Genomic DNA, 17,262 nt, shown 5'->3' with positions numbered 1-17,262 from the left:
GACAAACAACTGGAGTCTACAGAGCATGTCATATCACTGGGGATCTAGGTAGACACTGACAGGTTAGACAAATCAGGGGACAAAAGGTAGGTACAAGCTGTTCTTTGGATCGAACTAGCCACTTGACCATGTAGTTCAAACAGAAGGTGAGCACAAGCTGTTCTTTGGATCGAACTTGCTACTTGGCTGGGAATAGAAATATAAGACAGGTGCAAGCTGTTCTTTGGATCGAACTTGTCACTTGACCGGAAACATAGACATATAGGTAGATACAAGCTGTTCTTTGGATCGAACTTGTCGCTTGATTGAAAATACAAACAGATCGGCAGATACAAACTGTTCTTTGGATCGAACTTGCTGTTTGACCTGGAGACATAGACAAAAGGCTGATACAAGCTGTTCTTTGGATCGAACTTGCTGCTTGATCACTACGTGGATAGGTGCAAACTGTTCTTTGGATCGAACTTGTCGTTTGACCGGGAGTATAGGCATATAAGCAGGTACAAGCTGTTCTTTGGATCGAACTAGCCACTTGACCAATAACAAGATACAAATTGGAAGTTTGATTTAACAAAATACAAATTGAGGGTAAGTTGACATTGACTTGACTTGAAAATGGACATGACCATTATTGTTGGCCCAAAAGCAAATCGAGAGTGGATTAACATCGATTGAGACATTGAATTGAATTGAAAGTTGATATTGAAAGAGACATTGAAAGTTGAAAATAATCAGAGATACAAACATAGACATAGACATGGAGTTGAATTGAGAGTTTAATAGAGACGTAGACATTGAATTGGAGAGTTGAAATTGAGTTGAATTGGAAATTGAAATTGAGTTGAATTGAAAGTTGAGATTGAATTGAATTGAAAGTTAAAATTGGGATTGCAACATGTATGTATGGTATAACAATATTATCAAATGTATGAGCACATAAAATGCATGATTATGCATGTATGAATGATTGAAATGCATGATTGGTTTGTAGTTTGACAGAGAAGTTTCACAGAGACAGACGAAACATTGGAAAATTGGGCACGTAGTGGCTGGTGCTATAACATATACACATAGAAATCCTCTTTGGAGAGACCGTCGTTGAGAGACGTATCGAAGCCATGGCTGAGGGATATATCATATCACATACAAAACTTGTAGAAGAGGGACCTTGGAAGATTCCTTGACACAGGTCACCATTGTTAGGTGTGTCAGTGCTGGGTAAACATTGGACGTTCGCGTCTGTGGTCAATGCTTTTCATATCACTTTCATTCTTCAATCCCATTTTGCCTGAATCGCCCTTTCGGGTTTTCGATTCACCGGGAATAAATTCTTTTCATTGCCCCATTTTTGCCTGAATTGCCTTCATAGGTTGTCAATCTGCGGGGTGCTCATTTTTGCCTAAGCCGCCCTTTCGGGTTTTTGACTTAGCGAGCTTTTCATTTTCACTTTTTTCAATTTTCATTTTCATTCTGTTTTTTCATTCTTGCCATTGACCACAGATCATCCTGGGGAACAACCTGCTTGTAACATGTATTGAAATAGACATTGACACACATTTGTTCATGCATGTTTCACTAGAATGTACCCTATTGCTCAGGTTTGCTTTCAAAATAGACGGAAAAGATTTTTCAATTTTCAAAAATGTATGTTTCAGACATTGACATTATCAAAATGGAAAGAAAATATTTTGTATATTAGCATTGAAAGTAGAAAGAAAATAGAGTTTCAAACAATAGCACAGGCTCAAATTGATGTAGAAAAGTGAGAGTCAGCCAAAGGCATAACTCCACGGATTTACAAAGCTTGGAAAATGGTAATTTTATTGGTTGGTGGTACATTGAACACGATGACCACTATATTTCATAGAAATTTTGAATTCACAAGTACAAAAGCTTCTGATGAAGACGATCATTGACAGTTGCAGATGCCCCAAAGGGTGATTGTGATTTTCCAGATATAGTTACTTGTCTTTCATTATCACTCTCATTTTTGCATGAACCGCCCTTTCGGGTTTTCGTCTCATCGAGACGCTCATTCTTGCCTCAGTTGCGTACAATCTCAGCGAGCTTTTTCATATTCATTTTTTTTGTCCCTGACTTTTTCTTGGATCGCCCTTTCGGGTTTCGATCCACCGGGAAGCGCATTTTTGCCTAGGCCGCCCTTTCGGGTTTTCGACCTACCACGCTGTTCTTTTCTTTTTAGACAAAGTATTTCTTGACTATATCGGCATTTACAGGATTTGGAAGTTCAACACCATCCATGTGTGTAAGGATCAAAGCACCACCAGAAAAAGAATTCTTGACAACATAAGGACCTTCATAGTTAGGTGTCCATTTGCCCCTTGGGTCGGGTTGCTGGCTTCCATGCCATATACCAGAGAAAAAGGCGTTGCCCCGGTTGAACTGCGCACAGTAGTACAGTAACCATGCAAGCCGAAAGGTAGTATCTCATGCCAATCTTTGTAAGTAGTGACCATCTTCTGAACAATCTTCTTGATGTTCTTGTTAGAGGCCTCAACTGCACCATTCATCAGAGGTCTATAAGGAGAAGAGTTGTGATGTTCGATCTTGAATTCTTCACATAAAGCTTGCATCACGCTATTGTTCAGATTGGAACCATTGTCAGTAATGATCTTGTTGGGAACACCATATCGACAGATGATGTTATTCTTGATAAATTTCACTACCACTTGCTTGGTCACGTTTGCATAGGAAGCAGCTTCAACCCACTTGGTGAAATAGTCAATCGCCACTAGAATGAAACGATGTCCATTGGAAGCTTTTGGTTCAATTCTCCCGATCATGTCAATGCCCCACATTGAGAAGGGCCATGGGGAAGATATAACATTGAGGGCATGTGGAGGCACATGAATCTTGTCAGCGTAGATTTGACATTTGTGGCATCTCTTGGCATGTCTGTGGCAGTCACGCTCCATAGTTATCCAGTAATAGCCGGCTCTTAACAGTTTCCTTGACATGGTATGGCCCGTAACATGGGTCCCAAAGGTACCGTCATGTACATCATGCATCAATTTCTCAGCTTCTTGCTTATCAACACATCTCAATAAGACCATATCATAGTTTCTCTTGTATAGGATTTCTCCGTCCAGAAGGAATCTGCCAGCCCATCTCCTCAAAGTCTTCTTGTCTCTATTGGAAGCACCAGGTGGATATTCATGACTCTGCAAGAACTATTTGATATTATAATACCAAGGTTTTCCATTACTCACATCTTCATCAGCTTGATCTGGCATATTTTCAATAGTAAACACATGAGCGGGTCTATCAAGACGCTGCACTTTGATTACGGGCACATCATTCCAGTGATTCACACGAAACATGGAAGACAAAGTAGCAAGAGCATCAACCATCTGGTTTTCATCCCGAGGGATATGGTGCAACTCAACCTTGGTGAAGTATGTCAACAGATGTCTTGCATAGTCACGGTAAGGGATCAGCTTCTCATGATGAGTCTACCGTTCACCCTTTATCTGATTAATAACAAGCGCAGAATCTCCATAGACATCAAGGTACTTAATTCTCATATCAATGGCTTCTTCAATGCCCAAGATGCATGCCTCATATTCAGCCACGTTGTTTGTGCATTCAAAAGTAATTCGAGCAGTGAAGGGAATGTGGTATCCTTGTGGAGTTACAATAATAGCCCCAATCCCTTTACCATAAGCATTGACAGCACCATCAAATACCAACCCCCATTTACCATTGGGATCCGGCCCTTCATTGATCAACGGTTCTTCACAGTCTTTGGCTCTCAGATACATAATCTCTTCATCAGGGAAATCAAACTTAATTGGCTGGTAATCATCAAGAGGTTGACAAGCAAGATGCTCAGCAAGGATACTTCCTTTGATTGCTTTTTGAGCTTTGTACACAATATCATATTCAGACAACAACATTTGCCAACGTGCAATCTTTCCAGTAACAGCAGGCTTCTTAAAGATGTACTTGATTGGATCCATTCGGGATATCAACCAAGTTGTATGATTCACCATATAATGACGCAGGCGTTTAGCAGCCCAAACTAAAGCACAGCAAGTCTTTTCAAGCATTGTATACCGAGTCTCACAGTCGGTGAACTTCTTGCTCAGATAGTAGATATCATGTTCTTTCTTTCCAGTCTCGTCTTGTTGACCGAGAACACAACCCACAGAATCATCTAACACTGACAGGTACATAATCAAAGGCCTTCCTTCCATTGGCGGGACAAGGATAGGTGGTTCCAACAAGTACTCTTTAATGCTATCAAAAGCTTCCTGGCATTCATCATTCCATACAACAGGCTGATTCTTTCTGAGCAATTTGAAAATTGGTCCACAGGTAGTAGTCATGTGAGATATAAACCTTGAAATATAATTCAGGCGTCTGAGGAAACCTCTGACTTGCTTTTCAGTTTGAGGGGCCGGCATCTCTCTGATGGCTCAGACTTTGTCAGGATCAACTTCAATGCCTCTTTGACTGACAATGAAGCCCAGCAACTTTCCAGATCTTACACCAAATGTACACTTGTTAGGATTCAACCGCAGTTTGTACTTTCTTAATCTTTCATACATCTTTTTCAAATACACAACGTGCTGCTCTTCATCACTTGATTTCACAATCATGTCATCAACATATACTTCAATCTCTTTGTGAATCATATCATGAAACAGAGTAGTCATGCCTCTTTGATAGGTAGCACCAGCATTTATCAAGCCAAACGGCATCACTTTATAACAGAACGTTCCCCATGGAGTGATGAAGGACGTCTTTTCTCTATCTTCTGGTGACATCCGTATCTGGTTATAGCCAGAGAAACCATCCATAAAGGAGAACACTTTGGATTGAGCAGTACTGTCAACGAGCACATCAATATGAGGCAATGGGAAGTTATCTTTTAGACTAGCTTTATTCAGATCTCTGTAATCAACACACATTCGAACTTTCCCATCTTTCTTTGGGACTGGTACAATGTTGGCAATCCACTCAGGATATTCAGCTGTCATGAGGAAGCCCGCATCAATTTGCTTTTGCACCTCAGCCTTGATCTTCAGAGCGATGTCTGGACGAGACCTTCTCAATTTCTGTTTGACAGGAGGGCATTCAGTTCTTGTCGGTATCCGATGTTCCATAATCTTGGGATCTAGACCTGGCATATCTTCATAGGACCATGCAAAGACATCTGGATAATCATGGAGAAGCTGAGTAATCTTCCTTTTCACTTATGGCTCAAGTGCAGCGCCGATTTTGATCTCTCACTTGTTCTCTTCAGTACCCAGATTGATAAGCTCAATCTCTTCCTGGTGAGGCTGAATGGCTCTTCTTTCTTGCTCAAGCAGTCGAGTGATCTCATACGGTATCTCTTCATCATCTTCCTCATCTTCAGCTTCATATACAGGGAATTCAAAATTTGGAGGAACCATAGGTTCACTGTGTTCAACGGGTTTATTATGGTTCAATCTGCATAATATGATTGGGATGATTTTAGAAAAAATGTTTTTCATGCAGATTTTTGAAATTAATAAGAAAATACAGATGTTTTGGTTTTTTCTGGCATTACCATTATTTCCAAGAAAAAAGGCACTAAAAAGTACAAAAACAAAGAGTCGCGGAAAAGACGACAACTTTTATTGATAACGGCAATGCCGAAACAAACATGCCCTTACAAGGATATCACTTTCGCCTTGGGCAGAGCGAAAGGATTGTTATTTTGAAAACAAAGAAAAACATGAGCAACAAGACACATTACATGGAAGCATGCATGACTAAAGGAACATCAATGGCCTCCCAATTTCTCACAGTACCTCCTGGTACAACAAATGTAGGCACATGACTACCTTCAGTAGCATCCTTAACAATAGCATTGATAAACCCAGCACTATAGAAAGTTCCTGTTGAAACGCCTGAGGTCGGGGAGAACCCAAGGCCCTCTTTATGCTTGTTCTCCAAAATCTGTATCACTTTGCCCCAGCCAGCAGCTTGCCCTTCTTGAACAGCTTTCTGGGCGTCTTTCAATGAAGCCATACTAGCACTAGCTCTCCGGGGCTCTGCACCTTCAACAATCAAGCCTTAAAATGACATCCCTTCAGCGGACCCTGCTTCAACACAAGAGAAAGATGACACTTGGCTAACCAGATATGCTTCTTCACCATGTACAGTGACAAGCTTACCATTCATCACAAACTTGAGCTTCTGGTGCAGAGTAGAAGTCACTGCCCCAGCATCGTGAATCCATGGTCTTCCGAGGAGACAACTGTAAGAAACATTGATGTCCATGACCTGGAAAGTGATTTGGAATGTCTCAGGACCAATGGTAATTGGCAGGTCTACCTCTCCAAGAACATCTTTACGAGATCCGTCAAACGCCTTAACCAAATAACTGCTTCCCTTTAGAGAAATTCCATGATGACCCAACTGTCTCAATGTAGACTCAGGCATGACATTTAAGGATGATCTAGTGTCCACCAACACATTGGATATCATGTCAGACTTACAGTGCACGGAGATATGCAAAGCTAAATTGGGGTATTTCCCTGCTTCAGGGAGCTCATCGTCACCAAACCCCAAGTTATTGCAAGCAGTAATGTTACCCACTATTCCATCGAACTGATCCACGGAGACTTCATGATCAACATAGGCCTGTTCCAGTACTTTCATCAACACTTTCCTGTGAGCTTCTGAGCTCAAGAGCAGAGACAAGATGGATATTTTTGACGGAGTTTGCAGCAGCTGGTCTACAATCTTATAATCGCTCTTTTTAATAAGCCTCAGAATTTCGTCCAGATTAGACTCTTCAATGGACTGGCCTGATGGGCTGGCATTCTCGTCAATGGGAGGAGCAACTGGTGGAGTTATTGTGGCAACGGGTGTAACCACCTTCTTTTGGAACAAGGGTGGACGGACCTTTCAGCTTCTCAGAGTTGTAATTTCTCCGGCGACGTTATCAACCATAGCTGGGGATACCAGAGGCACTTCCACCCCATTCTCAATCATAGTTGTATCATACTTGTAAGGGATTGCCCTAGTAGAGGCATAAGATACCGGACCAGGTAACCTGATCACTAAGGGTTCAACATTCCTTGTCTGAGATGCACTTTCAGCAGAAGAATCATGAAACACTGGCACAATCACACAAATATCACTGGCAATCAAGTGCTTGTCATCCATTAGGCTTTGTATATCACCTTGCACCACACAACATCCCATAGGATTTTGAAGACATTCTGAACAAGAAACATGATCATGATTAAACAAAGAAGCCTGACAAAGTTTGACATGTAGCGGTACCAAAGGAGTAGCAATATTACGGACGTCTAAAGTGGGAGCTTCTCGAGGAACACAAACTCCTTCCAAAGCCTCGATCATGTTAACGGCAACATGGTTTGGAAGTGGATTGTCGAGAACATGAGAAACACTATTTTCAAAAGTCAACCGTCCTCTGTCTATCAGATCCTTTACAACGTATTTCATAGCATAACAACCTTCCACATCGTGGCCTTGAGCGCCCTGATGAAATTCACATGTGAGATCCTGTCGGAACCTGGGAGACAATGGCGTAGGCGGAGGCTTGCCTGGTCTAGTGACGCAATGGCCTTTAGCAAGTAGAGTTGGGAGCAAGTCAGCATACCGCATTGGTATTGGTGGAAAATAGGTCTTGGGCCGAGGACCCTGTTGTTGCTGCTGTTGCTGTTGAGCAGGAGGCTGCTGTTGTACCTGCTGAGCAATGGCATTAACGGGCACTGGTGGTTGACCCGGTGGCAGAGGATATTGCTGGTAGAATGGTGGGAAGAAAGGATGTTGAGAGTACTGCATATATTGGTAGGGCAGAGGCAACTGAGCAGCAGCCGTAGATTGGTTACCAGATGTTTTATCTTGGTTTTCGGGTGTCAAACATTGATTTAGTTTGAACCTTTTTAACCGTTGATATCTCATTTTTTCTTGGGAAGGGAAAAAAATAAGCAAAACCCTTGAGAATCGAGGTCCGGGAGTTGTTTTCGCTACGGGAAGGTGTTAGGCACCCATAACGACTATAGTATCCTATATGAACCGTCTTTACTTTCTACGCGCGCGCTTTATTTTTAAATGCTATTTGGAAAATGATATTTACACCTAAGAGCTTACTAAGTCAAGAATTGGAGGGAGAAGAAAGCGTTTGAATTTTTATTTTATTTGAATTGAAGGAATTTTGATTCCTTGCCTACGTACCCTTTTAAGGGATCAAATCCACCGTAGTTCTCTTCCAAAAATATTTTTTTGTTTTTTGTTGGTTGATTTTAAGTTTGAAAATTGGAGTTTTGAAGAATGAGAGGGAGAGGCCTCAAGGGGATAAGATTGTGAAATTGTGAGGTTTGATTAGTGATTTTGGAAAAAAGTCAAGTATGATTAATTTTCATTGAAATTTGATTAAGAAAACAAAGAGAAAATACAATGGGATTTTGATCCCAAGGTTTATTTAGAAAATGATTTGGGTGATATTGTTCATGTTTATTTGGAAAATGATTTTTTCTAAGTGTAAATCCTAGACATTCATCTAAACATTCAATCCTAAACATACATCTAAACATGCATATCCTAGCCATACATCTAAAAATATCTATGTGATGTGTGTGCATGTGTCGGTGCTTGTGTCGGTGTACATCATTAGAGTCCATTGTCCTTTACATCATTGGCCTAGATACATTCTATGGTCTTGCAAGGAATTAAAACATAAAGGAAATTACAAAATCCCTAGATTTTACATACTAAGTCTTTAAAGCTATAGAAATGAAATGAGATGAGGAATGCTTATGAATGAATGAAACATGAAATGAAATGGTTAGTAGAATAAGGTATAATAGCATGAAGATTATAAGCAAAAGACCATTAAACAAAGTAGCAAAAAACTTGGCAAAAAAGGGCTAAATTCTTAGCAAAATATACCTAAAATTTATCATGATAACAAGCCAAGTGCATGACCTATAACTCCCATATCATGACAATGTTCAAAGATTTTTATCACAATCGATAATATGAGAATAATAGGAACACATCCAAACCAAGAATCATGATATATTTTAGGCATATTTGGCATTTAATTCCACAAACAAATATTTACATGACTTGTAAAACAAGAAACTAATCACACATATTCACATGCAGCAAGAAACACATACAAACAGTGACAAATCCATCACAAATTCACCCATCACAAGTCTCAAACATATCTCAACACATTGGGAACAAAATTATGCACATTTTCACCAATTTTTCAACATAAAATCCAAGCATTAAACAAAAAATGTATCAATATTTTTGTCAGGTTTTTAACATGTAATAATGTCACAAGAGTATCAAAAAAAACATCAAGAACACATGGGAATATTTTTAGGAATTTTTAAAGAACTTTTGGATGAAACAGAGGTGCAAATAGCAAGGAGCAGTGCAAAGATAGCAAAAAACACAAAAAAAACTAAAGCCTGCGCAGACATGAACCCAAGCCCATACCTGCATGGATCCTGGATCATCCAAACACGTCAGGGACGTTGGATTGATCCAGGATCCTAAACCCTAGATCAGACGGTGGCTATCAAGGTCCAGGAGTGAACCAGACTGGTTCAGGTGAACCGGTCTGGTTCACGTCCCTTTAAAAGCACAAGGACCGGTCCACAATTCATTTCTCTCCTCTCACTCTCTCTCTAGCTTCTCTCTCTCTCTAAGAGCTCTGCAAATGGTTCGTCGGAGAGGATGAAGACTGGTTAGAAACTTCATCTTCTCCGCCGTAGCCTCCAGATTCCGATGAACATACAACTTACGTTTTCTTTAGAACTAAAAGCACCGTAACACTCGTTTCTTCGTCCCCTATCTGAATCTTTCATTATTTTTTGCAAAAAATTCGTAGATCTTCCTAGATCTACACTTTTAGGGTTCGGTTATGTCGAGATTGACGAAGAACAAGTTGAAATGATGCTTTGATGTTCGTTTTACGATGTGAATCATCACCTCTTCCTCTATTTGCAAACGTTTTCAAGAAAAACGAGGAAGGAAGTGCAGATTCACACCGATTCACCTCGATCTGACTTCGCTGATGTATTTAAGAAAAAACTGAGGAGTTTAATGTGTTTACCTGTTGATGATTGGAGAAAGGGAGAAGACGATGGAATACTTTGATCTTCCCTTCGTCTTTTGATTTCTGGAAAATGTTCGAACCCTAACCGTTTCAATTTCCTCGCAGATTTGAGATCCTTTCACTGTTGTTCTTCGATTTGGTACTTGATTCGAAACCATAGGGTTTTGGATTAGAACGAATTGGAATTTGACCTGGTTTTGTTGAAAGTTTCTCTTCTGATTTTTCGATTTCTCTTCTTCTCTTCTTCGATCTTCTTCTCGTGATCGCCTTTGGCTTGAATTGCGAGAAGAGGAATCAACACAGTTCGATGATGATGATTTTTTTGAAGAAAATCACTGAGAACTTGCACAAATCCAATTGAAATTGGTGAAAGTTTGTTGAATTGAAATGGTCTTGGTTTGGATTATCTGAGAATTTTCGTTGATTCTTGTGTAATTGATGATGAATTTGTTGATTTCGTGTTTGTTTTGGTGAATCTGGAACGGTTAGGGTTTGTTAGGTTCTTCGAACCTTCATCGTGTTCTTGTGAAATTTCTGAGTGCCTTTTATAGGCTGCCATGTGGCCTTCTGGGCCAATAATGAGCTGACACGTAGACTGGACTTGCTTTGGACTGAATTCTGGACTTATTGCCTTGAGGGACTGATTTGCAATTTCTTAAAATCAAAGGACCAATCTGCAATTGACTTAAAAAGACTAAAAACAAAAAGTTTGACTTGAAGGACTAAAACGTAAATTGGAAAAGATTTAAAAAGAAGAGAAAAAAACAAAATGGAAGAAAGGACTAAAGTGCAATTTTAACAACTTTGAGGGACTAAAATGAAATTTAAAATAAAATTGGTAAAAAATGTAATCTGAAAATAACGTAAAGTGAAACGATTAAAAACAACAAAACGGACTAAAATGAACCAATTACTTAAATGAGGTACTTTAAAGTAACCTCTCTCTGTCGAAATTTTGTGTGAAATGACCAAAATGCCCCTAGGGACTAAAATGACTCAAAAATGACTCAAACACAATTTTAAAATGGTTTTTTAACAGGGAAATAAAGCAAGAGTTTATACAAGCAAATTAAAAGACTCAGAGACAATTTTTAAGGATTTTGAAAGAGTTTTTGATACTGGAAATGACTAAAATGCCCCTAGGGGCTAAACTGACTCAAAAATGACTTTAAATGTAATTTTTGAAATGGATTTTGACATGGAATTAAACAAGAATTTATACAAGCCAGATGAAAAGACTCAAACAACTTTCAAAGACTAAAATGAGTTGAATGCAGGAAATGACTAAAATACCCTTTTTCATGAATTTTGCAAATACATTGAAATAAGATGCAGAGAAAGATGCAATTAATCAGGGATAATTTCAAATGACTTGGAATGTAAGAAAAATATTTTGAATGACTTGAAATGCAAGAAAAGAAGAATTGAGCTAGTATTTTTAGGTCCAAAATTAGGGTATAACAGCTGCCCCTATTTAAGTTTCTTCGTCCGGAGAGTCAGGAGACGAAGTCTTTGACTTGACGGGACGAAGACACTTAAATATTAACATTTGCACTGTTTTTGGACATAAAAATACGCTCTCCGATTTTCAACATATGAATGCCATGCAACTGGAGTCTACAGAGCATATCATATCACTGGGGATTTAGGTAAACATTGTTAGGGTAGACAAACCAGGGGACAGAAGATAGGTACAAGCTGTTCTTTGGATCGAACTCGCCACTTGACCATAGAATACAAACAGGAGATGGGTACAAGCTGTTCTTTGGATCGAACCTGCTGCTTGACTGGGAATAGAAATACAAGACAGGTACAAGCTGTTCTTTGGATCGAACTTGGCACTTGCCCGGAGACATAGTCATATAGGATGATACAAGCTGTTCTTTGGATCGAACTTGTCGCTTGATTGAAAACACAAACAGATAAGCAAGTACAAACTGTTCTTTGGATCGAACTTGCCGTCTGACCTGGAGGCATAGACAAAAGGTTGAGACAAGCTGTTCTTTGGATCGAACCTGCTGCTTGACCAATATCACAACATGTAGATAGGTGCAAACTGTTATTTGGATCGAACTTGTCGTTTGACCGATAACAAAACATAAGCAGGGTACAAACTGTTCTTTGGATCGAACTTGCCGTTTGACCAGAAACATAGGCATATAAGCAGGTACAAGCTGTTCTTTGGAACGACCTAGCCACTTGACCAATAACAAGATACAAATTGGAAGTTTGATTTGGAAAGATACAAATTGAGAGTAAGTTGATATTGACTTGACTTGAAGATAGACATGACCATTATTGTTGGCCCAAAAGTAAATTGAGAGTGAATTAGCATTGATTGAGACATTGAAAGTTGAAAATAGTCAGAGACATAGACATTGAATTGGAGAGTTGAAATTGAGTTGAATTGGAGATTAAGATTGAATTGAATTGGAAATTGAAATTGGGTTGAATTGAAATTGAGATTGAGTTGAGTTGGAAATTAAAATTGAATTGAATTGAAAATGGAGATTGAACTGAATTGAAAGTGGAAACTGAGTTGAATCGAAAGTTGAGATTGGAAATGCAACATGTATGTATGGTATAACGAGATTATTGAATGTATGAGCACATAAAATGCATGATTATGCATGTATGAATGCTTGAAATGCATGATTGGTTTGTTGTTTGACAGAAAAGTTTCACAGAGACAGAAGAAACATTGGAAGATTGGGCACGTAGTGGCTCGTGCTACAACATATTCACATGGAAATCCTCTTTGGAGAGACCGTCGTTGAAAGACGTATCAAAACCATGGCTGAGGGCAACAAAACTTGTAGAGGAGGGACCCTTGGAAGATTCTTTGATACAGGTCGCCGTTGTTAGGCGTGTCAGTGCTGGGTAAACATTGGATGTTCGCATCTGTGGTCAATACTTTCATATCATTTTCATTCTTTCTTTTATTTTCAATCCCATTTTTGCCTGAACCGCCCTTTCGGGTTTTCGATTCACCGGGAATAAATTCTTTTCATTGCCCCATTTTTGCCTGAATTGCCTTCATAGGTTGTCAATCAGCGGGGTGCTCATTTTTGCCTAAGCCGCCCTTTCGGGTTTTCAACTTAGCGAGCTTTTATTTTCATTTTCATTTCAAATTTCTATTTTCATTCTGTTTTTTCATTCTTGCCATTGACCACAAATCATCCTGGGGAGTAACCTGCTTGTAACATGTATTGATATGGACATTGACACTCAATTATTCATGCATGTTTCACTGGAATATACCCTATTGCTCAGGTTTGCTTTCAAAATAGACAAGAAAAGATTTTTCAATTTTCAAAAATGTTTGTTTCAGACATTGACATTATTAAATAGAAAGGAAATATTTTGTATATAGCATTGAAAATAGAAAGAGAAATAGAGTTTCAAACAATAGCACAGGCTCAAATTGATGTAGAAGGGTGAAAGTCAGCCAAAGGCATAACTCCACAGATTTACAAAGCTTGGAAAATGGTAATTTTATTGGTTGGTGGTACATTGAACACGATGACCGCTATATAGCTTCTGATGAAGACGATCGTTGACAGTTGCAGATGCCCCAAGGGGTGATGGTGGTTTGCCAGATATAGTTACTTGTCTTTTATTATCAATCTCATTTTTGCATGAGACGCCTTTTCGGGTTTTCGGCCCATCGAGACGCTCATTCTTGCCTGAGTTGCGTACAATCTCAGTGAGCTTTTTCATATTCATTTTTTTGTCCCTAACTTTTGCCTGGATCGCCCTTTTGGGTTTTCGATCCACCGGGAAGCGCATTTTTGCCTAGGCCGCCCTTTCGGGTTTTCGACCTACCACGCTGTTCTTTTCTTTTTAGACAAAGTATTTCTTGACTATATCGGCATTAACAGGGTTTGGGAGTTCAACATTATCCATGTGTGTAAGGATCAAAGCACCACCGGAGAAAGCCTTCTTGACAACATAAGGATCTTCATAGTTAGGTGTCCACTTGCCCCTTAGGTCGGGTTGCTGACTTATCCTTCTTTTCAATACAAGTTCGCCTTCTTTGAATTCTCGAGGTCGGACTTTCTTGTCAAAAGCGTTCTTCATTCGCACTTGATACAACTGTCCATGAGCCATGGCATCCATACGTTTCTCTTCAATCAAGTTCAATTGATCATACCGACTTTGACACCATTCAGCCTCAGTTAATTTTGCTTCCATGATCACTCGAAGAGACGGAATCTCCACTTCCAGAGGGAGAACTGCTTCCATACCATATACCAAAGAGAAAAGAGTTGCCCCGGTTGAACTGCGCACTGTAGTACGGTAACCATGCAAGGCAAACGGTAGCATCTCATGCCAGTCTTTATAAGTAGTGACCATCTTCTGAACAATCTTCTTGATATTCTTGTTAGCGGCCTCAACTGCACCATTCATCTGAGGTCTATAAGGAGAAGAGTTGTGATGTTCAATTTTGAATTCTTCACATAAAGCCTGCATCATGCTATTGTTCAGATTGGAACCATTGTCAGTGATGATTTTGTTAGGAACACCATATCGACAGATGATGTTATTCTTGATAAAATTCACTACCACTTGCTTGGTCACATTTGCATAGGAAGCAGCTTCAACCCACTTGGTGAAGTAATCAATTGCCACTAGAATGAAACGATGTCCATTGGAAGCCTTTGGTTCAATTCTTCCGATCATGTCAATGCCCCACATAGAGAAAGGCCATGGGGAAGAGATAACATTGAGGGCATGTGGAGGCACATGAATCTTGTCAGCATAGATTTGACATTTGTGGCATCTCTTGGCGTGCCTGTGTCAGTCACGCTCCATAGTTATCCAGTAATAGCCGGCTCTTAACAATTTTCTTGACATAGTGTGACCTGTAGCATGGGTCCCAAAGGTACCATCATGTACATCATGCATCAATTTCTCAGCTTCTTGTTTGTCAACACATCTCAACAAGACCATGACATAGTTCCTCTTGTATAGGATTTCTCCGTCCAGAAGGAATCTGCTAGCCCATCGTCTCAAGGTCTTTTTATCCCTGTTGGAAGCACCAGGTGGATATTCATGACTCTGCAAGAACTGTTTGATATTATGATACCAAGGTTTTCCATTATGATACCAAGGTTTTCCATCAGCTTGATCTGGCATATTTTCAATAGTAAACACATGAGCGGGTCTATCAAGACGCTGCACCTTGATTACGGGCACGTCATTCCAGTGATTCACACGAAACATGGAAGACAAAGTAGCAAGAGCGTCAGCCATCTGGTTTTCATCCCGAGGGATATGGTGCAGCTCAACCTTGGTAAAGTATGTCAACAGACGTCTTGCATAGTCACGGTAAGGGATCCGTTTCTCATGATGAGTCTCCCATTCACCCTTTATCTGATTAATAACAAGTGCGGAATCTCCATAGATGTCAAGGTGCTTAATTCTCATATCAATGGCTTCTTCAATGCCCAAGATGCATGCTTCATATTCAGCTATGTTGTTCGTGCATTCAAAGGTTATTCGAGCAGTGAAAGGAATGTGGTGCCCCCGCGGAGTTACAATAATGGCCCCAATTCCTTTACCATAAGCATTGACAGCACCATCAAACACCAATCCCCACTTGCTATTGGGATCTGGTCCTTCATTAATCAGTGGCTCTTCACAGTCTTTTGCTTTCAGATACATAATCTCTTCATCAGGGAACTCAAACTTAATTGGCTGGTAATCATCAAGAGGTTGACAAGCAAGATGCTCAGCAAGGATGCTTCCTTTGATTGCTTTATGAGCTTTGTACACAATATCATATTCAGACAACAACATTTGCCAACGTGCAATCTTTCCAGTAAGAGCAGGCTTCTCAAAGATGTACTTGATTGGATCCATTCGGGATATCAACCAAGCTGTATGATTCACCATATAATGATGCAGGCGTTTGGCAACCCAAGCTAAAGCACAACAAGTCTTTTCAAGCATTGTATACCGAGTCTCACAGTCGGTGAACTTCTTGCTCAGATAGTAGATAGCATGTTCTTTCTTTCTAGTCTCGTCTTGTTGGCCGAGGACACAGCCCACGAATTCATCTAACACTGACAGATACATAATCAAAGGCCTTCCTTCCACTGGCGGGACAAGGATAGGTGGTTCCAACAAGTATTCTGTAATGCTATCAAAAGCTTCTTGACATTCATCATTCCATACAACAGGCTGAATCTTTCTGAGCAATTTGAAGATTGGTCCACAGGTAGTAGTCATGTGAGATATAAATCTTGAAATGTAATTCAGACGTCCGAGGAAACCTCTGACTTGATTTTCAGTTTGAGGGGCCGGCATCTCTCTGATGGCTCGGACTTTATCAGGATCAACTTCAATGCCTCTTTGACTGACAATGAAGCCTAGCAACTTTCCAGATCTTACACCAAATGTGCACTTGTTATGATTTAACCGCAGCTTGTACTTTCTCAATCTTTCAAACATCTTTTTCAAATACACAATATGATGCTCTTCATCACTTAATTTCACAATCATATCATCAACATATACTTCAATATCTTTGTGAATCATATCATGAAACAGAGTATCATACCCCTTTGATAGGTAGCACCAGCATTTATCAAGCCAAACGGCATCACTTTATAACAGAACGTTCCCCACGGAGTGATGAAGGACGTCTTTTCTCTATCTCCGGGTGACATCTGTATCTGGTTATAGCCAGAGAAACCATCCATAAAGGAGAACACTTTGGATTGAGCAGTACTGTCAACAAGCACATCAATATGAGGCAATGGGAAGTTATCTTTCGGACTAGCTTTATTCAGACCTCTGTAATCAACACACATTCGAACTTTCCCATCTTTCTTTGGCACTGGTACAATGTTGGCAATCCACTCAGGATATTCAGCTGTCATGAGGAAACCCGCATCAATTTGCTTTTGCACTTCAGCCTTGATCTTAAGAGCCATGTCTGGACGAGACCTTCTCAATTTCTGTTTGACAGGAGGACATTCAGGTCTTGTCGGTATCCGATGTTCCACAATCTTGGGATCTAGACCCGGGATATCTTCATAAGACCATGCAAAGACATCTGGATAATCATGGAGAAGCTGAGTAATCTTCTTTTTCACCTCTGGCTCAAGTGCAGCACCGATCTTGATCTCTCGCTTGTTCTCTTCAGTGCCCAG

This window comes from Medicago sativa, chromosome 5 (assembly GCF_051527215.1).
Source record: "Medicago sativa cultivar Bolivia chromosome 5, Bolivia_mono, whole genome shotgun sequence".
In the NCBI taxonomy this organism is placed as follows: domain Eukaryota; kingdom Viridiplantae; phylum Streptophyta; class Magnoliopsida; order Fabales; family Fabaceae; genus Medicago; species Medicago sativa.
The sequence above is the reverse complement of the archived record's forward strand: the minus strand, read 5'-3'. Positions refer to the sequence as shown.